The sequence below is a fragment of the Centroberyx affinis genome, unplaced genomic scaffold (genome assembly GCF_046629955.1).
Source record: "Centroberyx affinis isolate AG114_WGS23_722 - 3 ecotype Tasmania unplaced genomic scaffold, CSIRO-AGI_Caff_v1 ptg000391l_1, whole genome shotgun sequence".
NCBI lineage: Eukaryota > Metazoa > Chordata > Actinopteri > Beryciformes > Berycidae > Centroberyx > Centroberyx affinis.
Genome location: NW_027279059.1, coordinates 267808 through 288325, shown reverse-complemented (window position 1 = coordinate 288325; position 20518 = coordinate 267808). Strand labels below are relative to the sequence as shown.

Below are 20518 nucleotides of genomic sequence, written 5' to 3'. Positions count from 1 at the left end.
TTGTTATTATTGTTGTTGTTGTTGTTGTTGTTGTTGTGTTGATTACAAAAACAGATTTCTTACAAGGTGTTGTCACCTAACCCCCTGCAGGTACATCAAGTTCAAGTTCAAATTCCTTTTATTAGCACACTGTGCAGGAATTAGTTTCAGTGCATGTGGAAAAAATACTACAACATATAAAAAACTTGAGTGCAAATAATGAAATGAAAATAAACACAACAGGGCGGTGTTGGATTTTGAATCATTCCTTAAAATGCATGTTCCTTAAAGAATACAGTAGTCTTGCTTCTATGTAATATTTCTATTTTCCCCACTTGCAATCGTGTGGTTTCTTATGTTATGTTTCTAATTTATTTTTTAATCACTTTCCCAGTTTCCCAGTTTTTATCTCATCCTGCAGTTTTACATATTTTACTGTTTCTTGCTTTTATGCTTTTTTTAGGAAGCACTTTGTAAACTCTACTTTTAGACAACTGCCATATAAAGTTTATATTACTATTATTTTTTATCGTTGTTGATGTTGTGGTAGTGTTGATTACAAACCCAGATTTGTTGCAAGGAGTTGAAAACTGAAACTAAACCATTACAAGTATATCAAGTTCAAGTTCCTTTTTTTATTGCCACACAGCCAGCCTGGTGGAATTAGTTCCAGCGCATGTGAAAAATGACTCTGAAATCTCTGAAAACACAAAATGCAACAGAGAACATAAAACACAGCGGGACAGAGTGCAACAGCACCATACATTATAATATGCAGACTTATGCACAGATTGAAGGACTCGTACAGTATGAACACACAAGTACTGGCAAAGGAGCTGCTGTGTACCTGAGGCCTGTAATCTGACCACACGCACCACATATCTCTCTCTCTCTCTCTCTCTCTCTCTCTCTCTCTCTCTCATCTCTCTCTCTCTCTCTGCGTTTGCATTTTTCATCGTTTCCCGACGCTTCACACAGACGTGCAGCGCCATTGGCTCCTGGAAAGAGAAGCACTTGTCAAAACATCCATCACAGGGGGCGAAGCTGGGCTGAGCTGAGCTGGGCTGGCGCTTTCTTTTCGCCTGTGGAATCAAAGGAAGGTGTGTCTGCTGCCTCCAAGCCCCTTTGGAAACGTCCGGGAGAGGTGTTGGTGCCGTTACCATGGCAACGTAAACAGCAGGGTTCAAACACAGATTAAAGTGTGTGCGAAGATTACGTAAAGTGTGTGTGTGTGTGTGAGTGTGTAGGCATATATATATACAGGCACACATGCATTCTTGTGTTTCTTAAAAGCAAAGCAGAGTCTTCTTTCGTTGTGCATCTGCAACTCGGTGAAAAACGGTTTCAACTCGAAACACCCACTACTCACTTTGGGCTTGCAGTGTGTCAGCAGGCGTGTGTTTTATAAGTAAACGTAAGTGTGTGTTTTACGATGTCTCAGCAGTGTACAAATAAGTCAGTGTGTGTGTGTGTGTGTGAGAGAGCATGTGTGTACGTGTGTGTGTGTCATTACCTTGGGGGAAGTTAAGTTCTATTTAATCTGTCCTTGGCCCCACTTGAATTTTCCACTCACTGCCACATTGAAGGAGTCATCTCCCACTCATGAGTCCAAACACACACACTACACAGTACACACACACACACACACACACACACACACACAAACTGGAGCTCTGCAGGTATAACTGCTCCTCCAAATACCCAAGAACCCAAACTGCTCTTATATTGGACCCCTAAAATATTTTTTTTGCTCCACATCCGGAATGGATTCATTTTGTTATCTGCAGGTTTCAGGTCTTTGGAGCTGAAATGTCAGTTTTTTTTATTTGACCTAACATACAATAATATGCAATAGTTGGACAAAGTGCAGTTTAAATGGTTTCTCTGGTTCAATTTACACTCGCACCCATGCATTAGATATGTGTGGCAAGTTGGGGCCGCGAGCATCAGTCTGTTGGACTTGGCTCTGAAAGGAGAACAACCAGAACTGTTTTACTATTATTTGGTGCCAAAATAAAAGTCACAGAAGCGATCCAGAAGACTTCCTTACATAGACTGTTGGATTGCTGCAATTTGCAATTAGATTTTAAACATACCAGAATGCCTAAACCCAAATGACTCAATCTAGAAACTGTTTAGCTTGTTGCAGTTTCATCCAAGTCCATGTATGAGGATTCCTGGGAGTCCGGGTGTATATGTTATTTTGGGTCAGACGCAATATTTTGGATATGATAAAACAATAAAGAAAGCAGGAATCACCTGGAACAATGTTGAGAAAACAGAGCAGTGCAGGATGGGCTGGGGAAGCATGGTTGGGGCCATTTGTGCCACAAAAAGCCAAAAAGTGGTTTCCAGAACGTTTTAGACCATTTTTGATAACCTCAACACACACACACACACACACACACACACACACACACATATAGACGAGGAAGGAGAAGAAGGAGGCGTGCAATCAGCTAGAGAGAAAGAGAGAGAGAGAGATGAAAACAGAAACTGAGATTTAAAAAAAAAATAATAATAAAAAAAACACAGAGACAGAAAGATCTCTGCAAAGGTTTGGTTTTGATTCCCATTGGGGCCATGGCCGCCCATGCTGAAAATGTATGCACTTGCGGTATGTGAGGTGTTTTGGATGAGAGCGAGCATCAAAGGGCATATGCTAGAGGAGAGAGTCATGCGTGTGTCTGTGGTGACTGAGTTGCACAGATTTACATCAGAGGCAACGAAGCAGAAGAGAAGCTGAAGGTCTACCAACGTTCAAAGTCAACTCATGTAGCCTTCTGCTTTTTTTTCTTTGCCAAAAGTGTGTTTGTGCACTGAGCGATCAAGAGCGTCCCAGGGTGTCTCCTGCAAAATGAGGTTAATGTTGCTGCTCTCTGTAAAAGTTAGCACAATGATTCAGAAAGAAAAGGTCCGGAGTGCTCGGAAGTTCAAACAGGTGTGATGAAGGTGCTCGCTCTTTGGTAGGGAACACAAAAGTTCAAAAAAGAAGAAAGGTCCAAGGGACTCTTCTGGCAAAAAGTTTAAAAGCCTTTATTCAGATGGCTATTTCATGGTGAAATTCTAAAAAAACATAGACAAAGCTAATGCATGTTAAAATAGAACTGGGTTACGCATGGGTTGTAACCCAGTTCTATTTTAACATGCATTAGCCATCTGAATAAAGGCTTTTAAACTATTTGTCAGAAGAGTGCCTTGGACACAATGATTGTCGTGATCAGAGGTTTCACTGGAGATACCCCTGTTGCTGATATCTCCAGTGTAGGACAGTTACATATAATTCTGCACCAAGTCATATCTAACAACAAAATTCTCAGTTCTTTGGGATGCAGTGTTATTAAATGAGGTTCTGTGGTCTGATGAAGAGGTCCTAGATCGTTGGTGGGACCACCAGCGGTCCTTGAGGGGGTTCCTGGTGGTCCCCAGCAAATTGATGAATTGTTAACTTTTAGCATTATTTCATTTATTTCAGAAGTTAACACAACTAGAGAAGGTCCTATAAGAATCTATTTTGATAATCGTTTCACTGTTATCTCTACCTACAATACAGATAGTCATGGAATTCCGGACAAAATCATATCTAACAATAGCAGTACTCTAAAATGGAGGTCCGTGGCCCTAATGTGGACTAAATTAGGGGTCCTTGATATGGAAAAAGGTTGAGAATCACTGTCCTAGATCATGTGAAGAAAAGGTTGGGAAGCCCTTGCGGTAAACCGTCAACACTACATGTTCCAGAATCCTTTGCGGCGACGTCAGCGTGTGTGTGTGTGTGTGTGTGTGTGTGTGTGTGTGTGTGTTTTTTTTTTTCATCTACTAGCGTACGCTCACTACCAGAAGGGGAGAACGGGTCCGCGCTGTGTTTATGTTCAGATGCTCTCAACAAAGGACAGCAGCACAACGGAGAGCCTGTCATTTAAAAATAAAGCACAGTGGATATTTTCTCATATATGGTGAACAGTTATAACTTAGCACAGGAGGGGGACTACTAGCGCAAACCCTCATTCGCCTTATCCTTTTCTCTCTCGTTGTTTTTTTTTTTTTTTGTAACCCAGGCTGGAGAAATTCTTCACAAAATTGCCTTTTTCGTGTGTGTGTGTGTGTGTGTGTGTGTTAACGTTAGCCGGCGGTAGAGCGTTAGCTAGCTTGCTAGCCTCACCAAGTTGGAAAGCCAGCAGCTGGTGGAGAAGCTAGCAGCTCTCTGTCTCTCCCAGCCACACCGGAGACCTGGGGGAGAAAAAAAAAGGACCTCATCATTTACATCGCTGTAAGTAGCTGTTAAATGTTTACAAGCCTCACACTGTTTAATAAGAATAATAACGATATTATCGCAGCAAAATACACAGTGGTTGAACGTTAGCTTTAACGCTAGCCAGGCTTCAGTCCAGTGTTAATTGTTCTCTGTTCCAACCGTCACCTTTGTCCTGCCAGTCTGTCCGCGAGACCAGGAGCAGAATATTTTTTTTAACATCATTTTGTCTCAGCCGTTGGCATTTGTCAATGTCCAAAACACTCAGCAGGTAAGTCATCACAGCGCTATTGTGAGTGCTGATGCAAAGTGCTGATCTTTCTCAAGTGCACACACACACACACACACACACACACACACACACACACACACACACACACACACACACACACACACACCTGTTTTCTCCCCCCCCCCCCCTTCTTTAACTCCTTGGAAATCAGCAGCTCTATAAAGATAAGACTGCTGGTGGAGAATGACTGTTTCTTTCTGTATGTGTGTGTGTGTGTGTGTGTGAGAGAGAGATGGTGAGAGAGATGCGGTATTAGTTTACATCAATTCCAGTCTCCATGCTGACTTGTCAGTGTGTGTGTGTGTGTGTGTGTGTGTGTGTGTGTGTGCAGTTGGGGGGGGGTGGGGGTGGAAAATGGAACATTGCCTGATAAGGAATTAAGCAAATGCACAGATTCGCCGTTGCTAAAGCTTGATTGCCAGTTAATGACTCTCCCCTCCCTCGCCTCTCTATCTCCATCTCATTCTGTCTCTCACTCCCCCCTCCTCCTCCTCTCTTTCTCTTTCCCTTTCCCTTTCCCTTCCTCTCTCTCTGTGCCCCCCTCTCTCTTTCTCTCTCTCTTTCTCTATCTCGCTCGCTCAGTCTGGGTCGGTCAGCAGTGATGCGATAAGTCCTGCTGATAGAGATCTCACTGTGACTTCCCTTTCCCGTGTTGGAAATGTCACGATGAAGACAGAGAGGCATTAACTCCGTCCCTGCCTCGCTGCTGCTGCTGCTCACCGGGACACCACAGGCCTCGTTTCCATTGTCCGCTTGTCGGTGTGATGATTAATTAGGCTGGGAAAGTCAACTTTTTGAAATACTGGCTGTGGCGGCCGCTGGATTCTAGTTTACCAGTGAGCGATATTGATTTTTGTAGAATAGGACCTCCAAATGATGCTTGGTTACCTCCCAAAGTTATTAAATTTACCACTAATGAGGAAAAGTGCCAGCACTTATCTGATGGCTGGTGTGAACTGAAAGTTCAATAGAGAAAAAATTGGCTCCAAGCCTTGTTGCAACACTGTTATCTGCTAAAACAGTGTTATCCTGTTCTAGTCTTGTTTTATTATTATGCATGCTATTTAAAGTCTGCATTCTCCCAATACTATAAATGGCGATAACTTCTAACGTGAAGTGTCCCGTACACGCAGGTTTATCCGTGTAACAGAGAGGAGGGCGAGGGAGAATGTGTGTGTGCATGCACATTTGTCTGTGTGTGTGTGTGTGTGTTGCCCGCCTGCCTGTGCGCCGGCCTGTGTGTGTTCCCCAGCATGGTTTAGGGTCTCAGTTTCAGGGAGGAAACCGGAGCTCATGGTGTCAGACAGGGAGCGGGGAGAGAGAGCTCTGATGTCTTAATGGAGGCTCAGCGCTGCCTGTATCCTTAGTAACCCTGTCTGTGGGGACACGGCCGAGCCTCTCCGTCTCCGCCTGGGCCGGACAGTGTGTTGCTGCTGCTGCTGTGCTGGAATATAAAACCTCATAACTCCAATTTCGTCGATTTTTATGTTTTTGCTTCAATTAAAGCTTTACATGGCCCTTTTTAGGGGCTCAGCAAGTTTTATGACCCAGTAGGACTACAAAACCTATTTAAAAACCCTTAACAGAATTACAAAAATGCTGTCTGTCAATGTGGAAAGATGGCTTGCTCTCTCTAAATTCTTGATAAGTTTACTTTTTTGGAGACGGAAGGATTTGATTCAGCGGCAGCGTTATTGCATTCATATCCGTTGTGCAATATGAAAGAATGCAATATCTATACTGCAGTGGCTGCAATACACGCTTTTTTCATAATATGCACAAGCATCTGGTAGTTATGACTCCCTCAAGCCCATATATAGCCTACTATATAATATAAAGAGACTGGTGATCAGTGAAAAGTCCAAAGATATTCCCAGAATCTGTTTTATGGAGCACCTGGAAATGTTTCAAAACTCAGTTGTGCTGACTTAACAAAGTTTAATCTCATTTTTCTTCTTTTCCATTTCTTCTTTTTAATTCTGCTGTATAAAGCTAAAGTAGTACCACAAAAAGTTGGATTTGCCAAAAGAACCACCATTTGGTGCTATAAATAAAAAAAACCCTTTTTGAGGAATCTGTAGACTAAATTCCACAGAGGAATCAGCTTTGTATTCAAGTTAGACTTATACTGTGGGACAGACGATTTCAATAGGTCCACTTTCCAACATAACACACAACCCACTGCTTTCCCTCACACATCCTTTTTGTGATTTCTAGTCGGCACGACTGTATTGGCATGTGCTAGTAAAATGACAGTAGGTAGCTCCGATACATGACATGCAGAAGTTGAAGTTTGATTAAAATAGGAGCTGCTTGGTGCATCACTTGTATACCAAATTTACTGGTGGATCCTAACAATTCAGAAAAGGCCTTGAGTGATATTCTGATATTCTAAAAAGGCCACATTATAAGATCAGTGCCTTAAGCCTTATTCGCACAGAACTAGCTATTATGTAAGGACCTCATGTAATTTATAAATTACCTCCCAACCTCCACGTTTTATGAAACACATTTGCACCAGATTTTGAGATTTGCTAAAATAACTGGTGCCCTGGAAACAATAGTATGAGGTCAAGATTTTACAATTTGTCATTTCCTGTTTTAACAAAGCAAAACTTGAAGTTTATGCCTGAAATGCATTCAAAACCTCTATTTTTTAAGACAGGAGTCTCTGTTTTTTAAGACTGGAGGAAGGTGAAAATTGCGCGTCTAGAAGAAGAAGAAAAATGCCTAAAACAACTTACGGCAAAAGTTAGATTTTTACAACATTAGTATAATCAGGGGACCTCTGTCTTCACCAAAGCACTGTAGGTAATTAGTGCAGGAATCTTTACTGTAAAAATTACATACAGGCAGATTCGCACAGGATTAAAATCACTGATGATCTCTGCAGTTACTACAAATCACTGGATGCCCCCAGGTAATATTAGCCCCATGTGAATAGGGCTGTAGATTGAGTTTAGCATATTGGGGCTGAGTGGAACTGTACTTGTCTTGAGTATTAGTGGGCTTTGCTGAAAGGAAGTAGTTTAGAGCTGGAAAAAGCATGCCAGCGGTTGGTGATTGGTGATTCAGTTCTCGGTGTTGAGTGGGTATGCTTGAGATTCAAACCAACAAATCAACAGCATGCCAAATGGCTTCGCTCTTTGTGTGTGTGTGTGCATTTAAAGCTTTATGATGTGTGTGTGTGTGTCACATACAGGAGGCTTTTATTATGGGCAGTGTGTGTGTGTGTTTATGTTTGTGCGTGCACGTGTCAGTGGCGTGTGAGTTTCATCAGGGAGAGCCGGTGAGCTCGGCGGGGACCCGCGGGTGTAATCGCCGGCACAGTTGAGCAGCTTTCCCCCTGCTGTGTGTGAGGAGCTTGGCACCCGCCTCCCCGTCCAGCTTACTCTCCGCCGGGCTGGTAAACAGGCTGAAGTTTGTGGGGGGAGATTACGTCTGTCATGGAAAGTGGGTCAGACAGTGGGCACGTTTTTATGGCCCTGTTTCTGCGAGGTAGGGGGAAGAAGAGGGGGTGGGGGGGGTGGTGGGGGCATTAAACCGCCAGCGTTTTTCCATAGAGCTGCTGGAGCCGGACTGGGCTCGGTGCAATGCTTTCACACTCACGCTGTTGTCAGAATCAGAATCGCTTTGTTTCCCAGGTGCGCTAACAGGGGCATTCACACTGCAAGCGTCTTGGTTTGATGGGTCGCTCTATTGTGACCGATTGTGGGCGGGGCCAGAGGCTGCGATGGCATCTGTGTAGCGGTCTGAGTTTTGAACAGACAAATCATGCATTTTTGCTGCTCTGGTATTGTCTGTTTTGTCACGTCGTTTTAATAGATTACCATAGATGGCAAGAGCTAATTAGGTAGCATTAATCAAAAATAAACTGACAAATACACAATAAAATTACTTTCAAGCTTATCATCGACCCCAACGATGATTTGCGACGTTTAATAGTCTAGTAATTGTCTAATAATCTAATAATAGTTGTAGAGAACTGGGAAGCTTTGAATGGCTGTAATCAAATTCTCGTCCGTTTTGCACTTGCCAGGCGGAGCTGTTCATGAAGCAAAATCACATCGGTCGGGGAAACAAGGAAGCGCCCAAATCGGCTTGGCAGTTGATGGTCAGTGTCGGAGGAAAACCTCAGCTGTGGCCAAGTTTTCTCAGGGAACCAGGGAAACTCGGCTGACGTGCGGACGTCGCTGCCTTGTCAACAAGCTCGTCAGAGGAGTTTCCCCGGTCGCTTTGCTCTATAGGAAATGAATGGACTTCCAGTGACTTTTTGATCATGTTGCTCACAGCCAGGATGCATGATAAAGAGTCGGGAATTTGTCCTGGGTGGCAAAGGTGCAGAGGCACATCAACAACTTACTGTCACACCGGTGTTTCCGCCAGAATTTCATTGTCGTCAGGGTTTAAAAGCCTCTCAAACAGCATTTAGACCATCATGGGACACTTAAACTCTAATGAAACACTAATTACATTGTTTTAGGTGGGTTAGCACCTAAAACACCTTGTTTCTCTCTCTTTCTCTGAGTGCCTCCCCTCTCCATCACCCCGGCCTTCTTGATATCACTCTTCATAGAGACGACACTCGTGCTGTTTTGTCTCAGTTATGTTTTTTAAAGTTTATTTTAATGCCGTTTCTGTTTCATTAGGCAGTACACAGAAGAGAGTTGGGCTGCCCATTTTGTTCCCCAAATAATCGAGTCTAATAATTGTGATTTAATAATAATGAAGATCAAAATATCTAGTAAAATAATCAGAATTTCCACTTTCGCTATCATCATGCAGCCCTTGTAAAGAGAGACAGGAAAGATGGGTTACAGAGAGAAAGGATGATGATGAAACTAAAGCTGTACCAGATTTGATCCCACAGTGTTGTGATATAGACCTCCGAGCCTCTGGGACACTCTGTCTTCTCTCTCTTTGCTCTTCCTCTCCCTTCACTGCCTCCCTTCCTCTTCTTCTTCTTCTTTATCTCTCTCCGTCACCCAATCCTTCTTGATCTCCTTCCTCCCTAAGCTACCCAGTCATTGAAAGCAACACCAAGGCTTCTCTCCTGCTGCCAACACCTGAGTCAGAAAACTAGGGAGGAAAAACTGAAACACAGTGGGGCCGTTCAATCCCTCAAAAAAAAAACGTTAGGGAGTTCACCGTTCTATTTGGCAAGTTTATTACCTTAACGGTAAGCCGGCTGAATTCATGAATAGAATCCTTATTTGTAAATGTTAGTGGAGCTCTGAAAAAAAAATGCTGTACGTTAACGGCAGGGCAAACTCATGCAGTACACCGGCCACATTGGCAAGTACACCCCAACACTCACCAGCCACTTTTGCTACTTTACCAGCCAACTAGATTTTTAGAAGAGCAGGACCCCCGGATGATAATTCGTTACCTGCCAAAGTGGCTGGTAGAGCAGACAAACTTTCCAGACGCAGCTAAAATCTGTCAGCATTTGGCTGGTGGCTGATGTTCACGTCCCACTTTGAGTAATGTAAGCTTGGCATCCTAAAAAAAACAAAATGCCCCGTTCATTTTTCATCTTTCCATTGTGGGCACGGCTGCTCTTACTGTTTTGCTGCGAGCACATTAATTTCCCTTTTTAATGTCGTCTGAATCCTAGACCTTTACAAGCAGAAATTGAAAGCCCTATTGAGGTTAAACATAAAAAACAAAACAAAGGCGTTTATACTTTCCCTTGTTCAGCACTGAAAGCTCAGTGGCTTCTCAGTGCTCGGTTGTGTTACAGCGGACAAGTTGAAGGTGTGTGTGTGTGTGTGTTTGTGGGTGTGAGATACCATCACTGCATTTTCCCTGCTGTGTAGCTCGTCTATATGGGTGAATGCAACTGAAAGTGGACTCATAATTTATCACTTTCTCTTTCATCTACACACACAGACGCGCAGACCCACACATTCACATGCATTCACAGACCTGTGATTATCACCCCCACCCCTCCCCCCCCCCCCCCATCATGCATGATTGCCATTTCCTGCTTCACATTACCTCCCTTCCTGTGTCAAATGAGCTTGTGCACACACTTGCATACACAAACGGTCTAGTCTGTAACCTGTTGAGACTTCGGCTTCCCGCGAGGAACACTGCTTTGTCTGTGAATGAGGAGAAAGGCGAGGCAATAATTGTTAAGAGTTGAGAGTCCAACACATAATCCACAATCTGAAGGTCCTTGTGTTCAAATCGTATAACATAAACCAACCGGGTGCCGGAATTAGTAGAGTTTGTATTCCTTGAATCTGAGCGATAAACACAAAACGTGAAGCTGTTAAATGTATAAAAAAGACAAACATTAAGTCCCACCCATCTCCTAAAACATAAACCAAGTCTCTACTGGCTTAAAAAAGGAGGACTAGGAGGTAAAAAAAAAGAGAGCTAGAAGACTGTGAGGTGTGAGCAGTGCCAAAGCCCAATGGAAACCCCGCTTAAGACCGCATGTGGACAAACGATAAGCACTCGCTCGTCTCATTTGGCCCGACGAGAGGCTAATGATTACAAACTATTACCAGGTGCGGCACAATTAGACCCACACGGACCATTCTCCGACACTCCCCAGAGAGATGCAACCTGCACTAGCGCTACAACTGCGACCCAAACCGGAACGGACAGTGAACCAAGACTTGAATCGGCCTCAAGCACGACTGCGCCATGAAATGACAGCAGAAAACACTGGTCCTTTCCCTGACCCGTCCACCTGCTTTTTATTCTGACTTTAGCTAGATATCGTGATCAGAATCATTAATCAGGATCATTAAAATGATTTGGAGAACAGAATAGCTTTATACCACTTTTATACCACTTATTCCAGCATCGTGACTATTTTCAAAGGCAGTAGACGTTCTAAATTAAATTATGTAAATGTTTCAATCTTGGCAAATTCTACAAATCAAGTATTGGAACTATAATCACAATACACAATAACACTTGATTAATTGATTAGTAAATTCTTGATTAAAGCCCTGCTGTGGCTGCGCTGTCTCTTTCCTTTCTACAGTACAGGCCTGCAGCATGTGCTGCAGCATGAAACACACCTCTGTTGACCTCAAAAAAATTGCAATAATGAAGTCCCATCGGACATTTTGGTCAACATCAGTTATTCGAACCACGCAGCTCTACAAACATCTTTACATGTGGCTGAAATTAGATTTCTTAAATGATTATTGACGTGGGTAACACAGCAAATTAAAAAGGTTGTGTAATTTTTCCTATCGCTCTGAGCTCACAACATGCACACACACTGAACCTTACACATACTGTGTTGGTAGTGACTGTAGTATGCTTCTAGGAAGGTCACATTGTGTGCTGTGTGTACAATCAGGAGATGGCACTTTGCTCCAGAAGCCCTGTGTATATGTGTGTGTGTGTGTGTGTGTGTGTGTATGTGCCTGTCCACATGACCATGTACTTGAATGTCCAGTCCATATGCCTCCTACAGTGTACATGACTGCACAGCATGTCCTTGTTTGCAGGTGTACATGCGATTGTGTGTGCCACGCAGGCGAACATTTCTGTGTGTGTGTGTGTGTGTGTGTGTGTGTGTGTGCACGTATGTTTCTGTGCGTGCCAGCGCTTATGTGCTTGTATGTGTGTCTATGCGTGTGTGTTTTTGCATGTGCACGCATTTGTGTGTGTCTGTGTGTTGTTGCACATCCACCAACAGGGGCTGTTTGTTGTCTGTGTGTGTGTGTGTGTGTGTGTGTGTGTGTGTGTGTGTGTGTGTGTGTGTGTGATGGTCTGCATTCGTCCCACTGAATCATTGATGAGGCTGTAATTTGAACGCCAGCCCTCCTCTTTCATGCCCTCCCATCTGTCATCAGTTAGCCTCCTCCCAGTACTGCTTACCAGAAAACCAGTAGGCTCCACTGACAAAGCACAGACAACTGGCCTCCACTGGAAACTGGAAAAAAAAAAAAAAAACCCTGTCTGTTGCTGTTGTGCTTTTGTCCGCTTTGTAACTAACTGACACAATCACTTCTAGGCCCAACTGCAGCTTCGAGCACAGTGACATTTAACATTCATATTTTTGGCATTTAGCTGCTGATCTTATCCAGAGTGCAGGAAGGGGTTCAGTGTTGTGGCCAAGGACGCATGGCTGTCTGATGGCCACATTGGCTGCAGTGGGGATCGAATCTGTGACCTCTTGCTCATGGGACAGTCTCTCTAACTGCTGTGTCACCCTGCTGCCCCTCCTCCCTCCTCCCCCACATCTCTAGGCCTAACTGGATGTAGAACATTCAAGACTCTTTTCCCCAAAAACTACCCTGTAATTTTACTTCTAGTTCAGCTGGAACTTGCTGGCATGTGCGACGAGGCCAAATTGCGTTCATTCATGTTTTTTTTTTCCATAGATTTTAAGCAATAGTGGGCAGTACATTCCCCTTAACATTTATTTTCCTTTTACTGAGACAGATACCGTCGAAATCTTGAGAAAGCGAGTAGGGGAGACTCTGCAGGGTTTCTCGATCTTCAGAATGAGACCGCTTACAAAGAACTTCATAACTCACCAAGACACCAGTGGGTTTTAGGCGATGAAGAATTAGAATAGCTCTGAATACAAGGGAGTGAGAGCCTCATATCTTAACATTTGTCATGTTCTCGTCCTCCAGACAGTTTGTTTTTAACTGTTTTTGTCCAGCGGTCCTCTGTAAGTTACTTTGTGATGAAGCTGTTTGATTAAAAGCACTTTATAGATAAATTTGACTTCTAGAACAGAAGTCTCTTTTCAGTTGTGGTCGGAGGTTTACATACGTGTTGATTTACATGCACACTAATAATTTGATCTTAACCTGATTACAGCAATACTTTTATTATAGCATTGTACACTATAGTATGCATGTAAAGAAGTTGGAAGTCAAGTTTATCAGAGTTTAAAGTGCATGTAATAACATGGCTTCAGCACGCTTTTACGATGGCTAAAACAAAGGTCAGTTCAGTTAAAAGAAAAATAAACATGACAGAACCCCATGGCCCCGTTATTGGCTTGGATAGTAGACACAAAATCCCAACGTTAAGACTGTTTTGTGGAAACTCCTGAAGCATAGAGGCTGCTGTTTGCCTTCCTCATATTAGGGGCCCGTATGAATCTCAGGGGCCTGCTGTTAGTAATGTTCATTTCTTCCACTCTTCATATCAAATGGGGTTTATGATTATTTTTTTTGCCTCTATTTCAAGAATGTATGCTTATTCAGGCTACGCAGCCTGGGTTAGACTTGGGGAAGTCTGATTCACAGGGATAAAGTTGTTCACAGGAAACAAAACAGGAACCTCCACTGTTTTTAATTAGCCTATTCTTTCAAGGCTGATTTTCTTAGACAGTGTACAGCGGAGAGATTGGGATGGCATGAGACAAAGGTCGTGAGTCAGATTCAAACCCACAATGACTTGAGCACCTGACATGCGTCCTAGTCCACTGATCCACCAGGCATCCTGACCCTGGGCAGGAGTCCAGCCGTCCAGCGCCTGAGGCGCCGACTGGCGACCCTGTTTTGGTGGGAACAGTCCTGGATCCTGGATTCAGTGGCCATGCCAGTCTCACAGAGCCTCCGGAGCAACTGGTAGTTTGTTTTGATGAGCTAATTTAATTCTCAGCAGGAATTTGGCGCTGAAGACTCCAGTCTGCTCTTGAGGAAGGGGGGCAGAGATGGGAGTGGTACAGCAGTGCGCTGCGAGATCTGGGCCTGCTTGCACTTAGCATATGTTTGAAGTTCAAAATGTATTTTTTTCCTGAAGGGGATTGGTTCTTTGGTCGATGTGTAATGTTCACAGTTTAAATTGGTGGCAAAGGTGTGATGTGTGTTGACCTAGTGGTATTTTTCCCATCCAAGTTTATGGAAGACTTCAGCATGTATCATCGTATCATCTTGGGGTTTGTTTTGCGTGAGGTCTAATGGCTGTTTAATGCCATCTTCTCTATTTTGATACAGTACATTTCCATCTCAACAACAACATAGCTCAGGTTTACATTCCTCTCCTTGTTTCTAACGCTCAAGTCCTTTTCCTGACCTGCTTCACATATTTCATGCCTTGCTGTTTATAGCTGATGAGTGTGAGTATTGTTGTGGCAACGCCTCCTCAGGTCAAGTGCTTGGCATCGGGCCCAAGTGGATTATTCTAATCGGCCTAGTTATCGACTACTCCTTTTTTCCGTCATAGTCACAGCTATAGAAGATCCTCTTATAGTGGCTCATCAAGGCTTAATATTGGCTCCTTTGGTCTAACATAGACCCTCTGTATTGCTAACAGCACATGGGGAAATGGCCTGCCTCATACACTAGTTTACCAGCTCTCTGGTGCAGGCTAATGGTTTCTGCAGAGAGCTCTCCCAGACACCAAATAGCCTGGAAGTCTGGTGATACGGTTTTATAGAAAGGGAGGAAATTGAACCTGCCACATGTGTAAAACTGACAGATGCACTGAAGGTAACATATTTTTTATTCGCCGTGTAAGAGAACGTGTTCACAACATCTGGAGTAGGCTGGATGTTCACAAAACGGCAAACTACGCAACAAGTTTGACTATTTTGGTTCAACTCACATTGTTTTTCAGGATAGTGGTGTGTTATTTTGGACTTAGCCGTAACTACTGCTTTGCTTGTCTTTGTGTGGGACAGCATGTGGTCTAAAGCTTACCTCCCCCTCGTCTCACAAAGGAGTTGTGTGTTCACCCACTTGTTCTGTATTTATCATAAGGTATGGTCACTCCAGTCTCATTCAGACTAGTTTGGTTGCTCACAGTAAAACGAATGAACCGCCACTGTTTGTCTGTCTGTCTGTTGTGTGTGTTCACTCCACCGTTCCTTATTCCTCTCTAAGCTATGTGTCGGGAAGCTCATGTGATTCTGGCATATGTTTCCATCCATCTTGGTGTAAATATTGGCTGGACCACACACACACACATAGAAACACACACACAGACACACACACACACACAGGCGAACACCTCCAGGGACCACTGAACATGAGAAGTGTACGGCCTATCTGTGAGTGGGTAGGGAATTGGGACTTCCTGTGTGCATCGACACGCTGACTCTGGGTAAATCACTTTGGAGCAGACTGGTGTGTTTTTATGTGTGTGTGTGTGTGTGTCTTGTCTGTCTCTCCGAGGAGGCTACAGGCTTGTCCGTGGCGAGACTGAGAAATGTTTCCTTGTTCCCAGTGGGTCCAGTATGTGTTATTCCATCAAAATGAGGCTGTATTTGAATCACACACATACTCACACACAAGCACGTACTGCTCGTCTCTTCCTTGTTGTCCGATCTCTCGTTCCAAAACATATTCCGGGAATTCACGCTCTGGTTCGTATTGATAATGCCGTCTTATCTGGCTGTGTACACTCAGCTGAGCTTCATGAGCTGTTATTCACGCTGCATTAATTTCCTCTAACGCTGCATCAGCTGTGAATTTCCCTGTCATAAGGTCCTCCGTGGGTTTTATAGTTTCTCTGGAAAGGGTCCGTGTATTCCAGTCTGCATTGTGGGTTTGTTTTGAAAAGACATGCCGCGCACAGCAGTTCCGAGTCTTGGTGTGCTCTGGAAAAGTGTGGATGGAAATGAATCTGATAATTTCCATGTTTTGAGAAGTTTTGACGTTTCACATTGTTGCTGTGAAGAATAGTCTTCAGCTACAGAGAGCGATTATGGTCCAGTTTACGGTTCCATCGATATTTTCAAATTCAGTCAAGAAATTAACGTCTGTAATTTTGAAATGGAAATTGTGTAGGAACCCTGTTTTTGAAATATAACTTCAGTTCACAGTATGATCTCAACCATAGAAATGGAGTGAGAAGCAGGTTGGAAAATTAACACCAGCCATCTGCCAAATGCTGGCAGATTTTGTCTGAAAATGTGTGCTCTCATCCAGCCACTTTGGCAGGTAACCAGCCGTCTTCTGGAACTTCTCTCTATTGGGAAAATCTATTGGCTGCTCTGGAGATGGATGACATAGTGAGTTCCCTGTCCTGATGAGTAAGATACATGACAGTCCTTAATCAGCCCCTTTTGACACTGTGGTGCAGCTGTAGATATTCGTTTTGACTTGGCCTACTTTTTCTACTGATTCAGCCTCTGTGGGCAGCAGTGGAGAGATGGGAGTTCTTGTGTCCAACCACAAATCTTGTTGTGTCCGACCACATGAGGATGGCCTTTCACATAATGAAGGATTTATGATTGTCGGCAGTTTACAGATTTACAAATTTTGTATGGATGTAATCATTCAGAGCATTTGAGAATTGAAGTACTGATCTGTGAGTCCTGATCAGCACATTAATCATCAAGACAGTTTTCTTTGGATCGGGGCCCAAAGCTAAGCAGAACCCTTCTCTAGGACTTCTGCATACATTTTGCAAAGATGACATACACATGATTGTACATTCATGCACATGGACACACACACACACACACACACACACACACACACACACACACACACACACACACACACCCTAACTGGAAAATCATTTTCCTCCCATGTCCCAGATGACTGGGATAGAATTCCTCACCTCCTTCCTCTTTTCTTTTCATGTTCTGCAATGCCGACTATCCATGTTCATCGATTAGACAAGCTTGACCAAGGAGTAGAGAGGAGGGAAGGTAGAAGGGAAGAGAGAAATGGGCGTCGAGTTTGTCAGCCCCCCCCCCCCCCCCCCCCCCCCCCCCCCAAGATCAATTTCCGAGTCATCGGGCTTCTAATCTTCACAATGTGCAAACCAATCCCTCCCCTCTGATCCCTCCATGCAACCCAACACACTGGAGACCGGACCTAGGGCGTCGGTAAACGAGCGTGTGCCCACACAGACGCACACGCACACACATGAATGCAAATCCACTAAATGAATAAATACCACAAACACACACACATGCACTACACACATGAGGATGCACACACGCATCAGCCTCCCACATAAAGCATGTGTTAGCCATAATTTGTAGTCTAACACATGCTTTGACTTGTTATTGTGTGCTGTTAAGATGAATTTGTTGTTTTTAAACAAGCGGCACTTATGAGGATGGGGTTTATGGTCAGACCCAGCAGTCTTCCCTTTTCCTACGACTATAAAACCCCCAGCATGATGTGCTGCATAATGCTCCAATTTAGACACCATTTGGAAAAACCATGAAAGGCATTCCAAGAAACTGTATGAAGCCTTTCATCTCACTCTCTTTCCCTCTGTCAGGCCCATAAACAGATGACTGGTGTCCAGATCCATGAGGCTTTTTTTATTCTGTGGTTTTTACCATGCCATCTGCGTCAGAGGTCACAGCTCGCATTTTATCTTCAAGGCATTTATCTGGAGTGACTTGCAATGAATGAGGCAGAAGTTGTTCAGCGTCTTGCTCAAGGAGACTTTGACAGGCTGCTCCAGAGGTTGAACCCGTGACCGTTTAGTTGCGGGACAGGCTCTCTAACCACCGGTCCACCTGCTGCCACGATTTGCCTGGCTCAGTTTGAATCTAGGCAGCTTGAAAATTAGCAGAACACATTCATATTAAACGATTTAACCCAATGCTCTTTATTTTTTTGAAGAGCTAACAATTTATGTAAAGCTCTCGCTTAGGCAAACAGCATGTCAGCTCTCACCGGAGGTTAAGAGATAGCAATTAGTCCCGCCCACTCATCGGATGTTGAGAGTAATGGCTTGGCACACTGGGCTCTGACTGACTGGCTGGGACACTTGCCGCAGCCTCTTTTCTCAATGAGAAATCATAATTTGGTCGAGAGCTATCATTTGGAGCGGAGGAACCTGTGGTCCGTCTCCGTGAAGCCTAGGCTGGCTGCCTGGCTGGCTGAATACTTGCTCGCTGGTTGGCTCTCCCACCAAGCAGCTGGTGTTTGTCACAGGAAGTAGGGCTTTCTGATTTGGGCCATTGACGTGGCTCTGCCTCCTCCCCCATAAAGGGCCACTCAGAGACGAGCGCTGTTGCTATCTAGAGATGGAGGTTGGCTTGCTGAACCATTCCTTCATCAAGCAGAATGCCCTTTTCACTCTTTTTCTACCGTTAAAAGACTGCTTTGCCTAACTGAAAGGCAAACACCTCTTAAATTAGAATGAATGGACTTTTCCGAGGCTTAATTTGCCTCTCTAATTGTAGATGTGTAGCTCCACCCCTCCAATTTAGGGTGGGGTCTCTGACTGAGGTTGATTTGTGGTAGTTGAAACAGTTACTCGTGAATGGGAGTCTCTCTTTTTTATGATGTTAAAACAGCCTTTGGCTCAAAGAAGGCAATGCCCTCACCACTCACAGATTAGAGGTCTTTAAAAGTCAAGTTTGTTGGCTGTGAACTTCTGACAGCAGTTTCCTATGCACTGCAACACGTTCCTCTAGTCTCTTGGGAGGAAAAAAGCGTGACACCATAAGTTTGCAGTTATACATCCCAAGAGGCTTTTTCACTGTTGTTCCACTGGGGATTTGACCGCAGCAATAATTAACCTCGACACTTTCCTTGAAGGCATGTGTCTTCAGGACACGAGCTTGAGCACATGGATATGAGGCCTTTCCTCATCCACTGAACAAAAAGACTTAACCTCCTTTCCAAACAGGACACAGGCCAAGTGCTTTGGAGTGCCTCTCGGGGTGGGAATTTGACAAAGGCATCTTTTGTTTGATGAGGTGAGGTCAGCCTGATACTTAGAAGCATGGGGTAGGTCAGCTGAGCATGGTCTACAGTCTCCTGTTTACTCCAAACCTGACATTTCACCTATTTACCATCTACCCGACCAAATACCTTTTTAGCAACAGTTTCCTGGAGTGCTCTAAGGTGACACATCCTCCTGAGTAGAAACATTTAGCAGATTTCAGAAGTGAAATGTATGACATGATGCTCATCATCCCTGATTTAAACGCCAAGTAGCATGTGTGCTCCTTTTTCAATTTTCTCATTTATTTTTAGGAGCACATACTAATAATATAAAATCAAACAAAAAAATACTAATAAAACTGCACCCTGTCTTGATGCATTACCTTGCAAGCATAGAGAGCATTCCATTAAGCACTTTATACAACTATCAAGTTGTCTATAAATCATTCTGGAGGAAGACTGTAGGGTAACTTGACTTGTAATGAGTTGACTGATTAGTGTAGTTTATTTGTGGTGATAAAACATAGCAAACAAAAGGGATAAAAACAGTGATAAATGCGGTGATACAGGCAAAATAAAAAATAAAAAACAACTCAAGGGGCTCACAGAACCATCTCCCCTCAAAGCAAATGAAAGAGAGAAACAAAGAAAACAACTACAACAAAAAACTGTATTGGTAGCAGAATCTAAAAGACAACCGAGACATGATGGCAGAAAATGATAGAACAACACTAAGATCAACGAAATGACAAGGGAGATAAAAATATATTAAAACAATGCAGGAAATGAAATCCTTGGGGGAGTGAGTGTGGTAATGAGTGAGAGGGTGTAGGCCGATGGTGGAGCTGAGGGTGTATATCCAGCAGCCAAGATCATGTTTTGACTTAATTACTGGCAGCTATATATATACAGCAAGACAATTCTCAACTGTACCAGCGATGAGACATGGGCGTCTCGTCTGGGACTGCCGCCTTGTGAGTAAACCATCTTCATTGTGAAACACTGAAATCCCTTTGTTGCCTATGCAGCCAGCAGCGACACAGTTGTCTAATACGCACAGTCTCTCACTGCTGAAGTCATGTCTGCAGGCTCTCTCCGAGTCTCTTTGCCAAAGGTGGCGTCTTGCTGTTGTGATTTACCTTTGAATGCAGGCGCTCCCTGTACATTTTGATATGGCGTTATTTATACAGAGTAATCCCTTGGGTTGGGTTCGTCAGTGTGCCACTTTACCGATACACAGGAACTGATGTAACTGTCCTTTATGCTATTATACCTGGACGAGCGCCTAGAAACATAGAAACCTGGCTTGGATGTCAGAGGAAGGAAGGAAGGGTGGGCGGGAGCAGGTTTGACACTGGCGTTACCAAAAAGGAAAGGTAACACAGAAACATGTCGCGTGCCATCTCTTCAAGT

The 20518-nt window shown here is 43.8% G+C and overlaps 1 protein-coding gene across 1 annotated transcript in view; it reads left to right on the top strand.

Moving 5' to 3' along the window:
* The first annotated feature begins 3889 nt into the window (after positions 1-3889).
* Positions 3890-20518, top strand: part of peli1b (pellino E3 ubiquitin protein ligase 1b) — a 51549-nt gene continuing 34920 nt past the window's right edge. Inside the window, 1 exon segment of the mRNA XM_071516034.1 lies at positions 3890-4249. The gene's annotated coding sequence lies outside the window, so the exon portion shown is untranslated.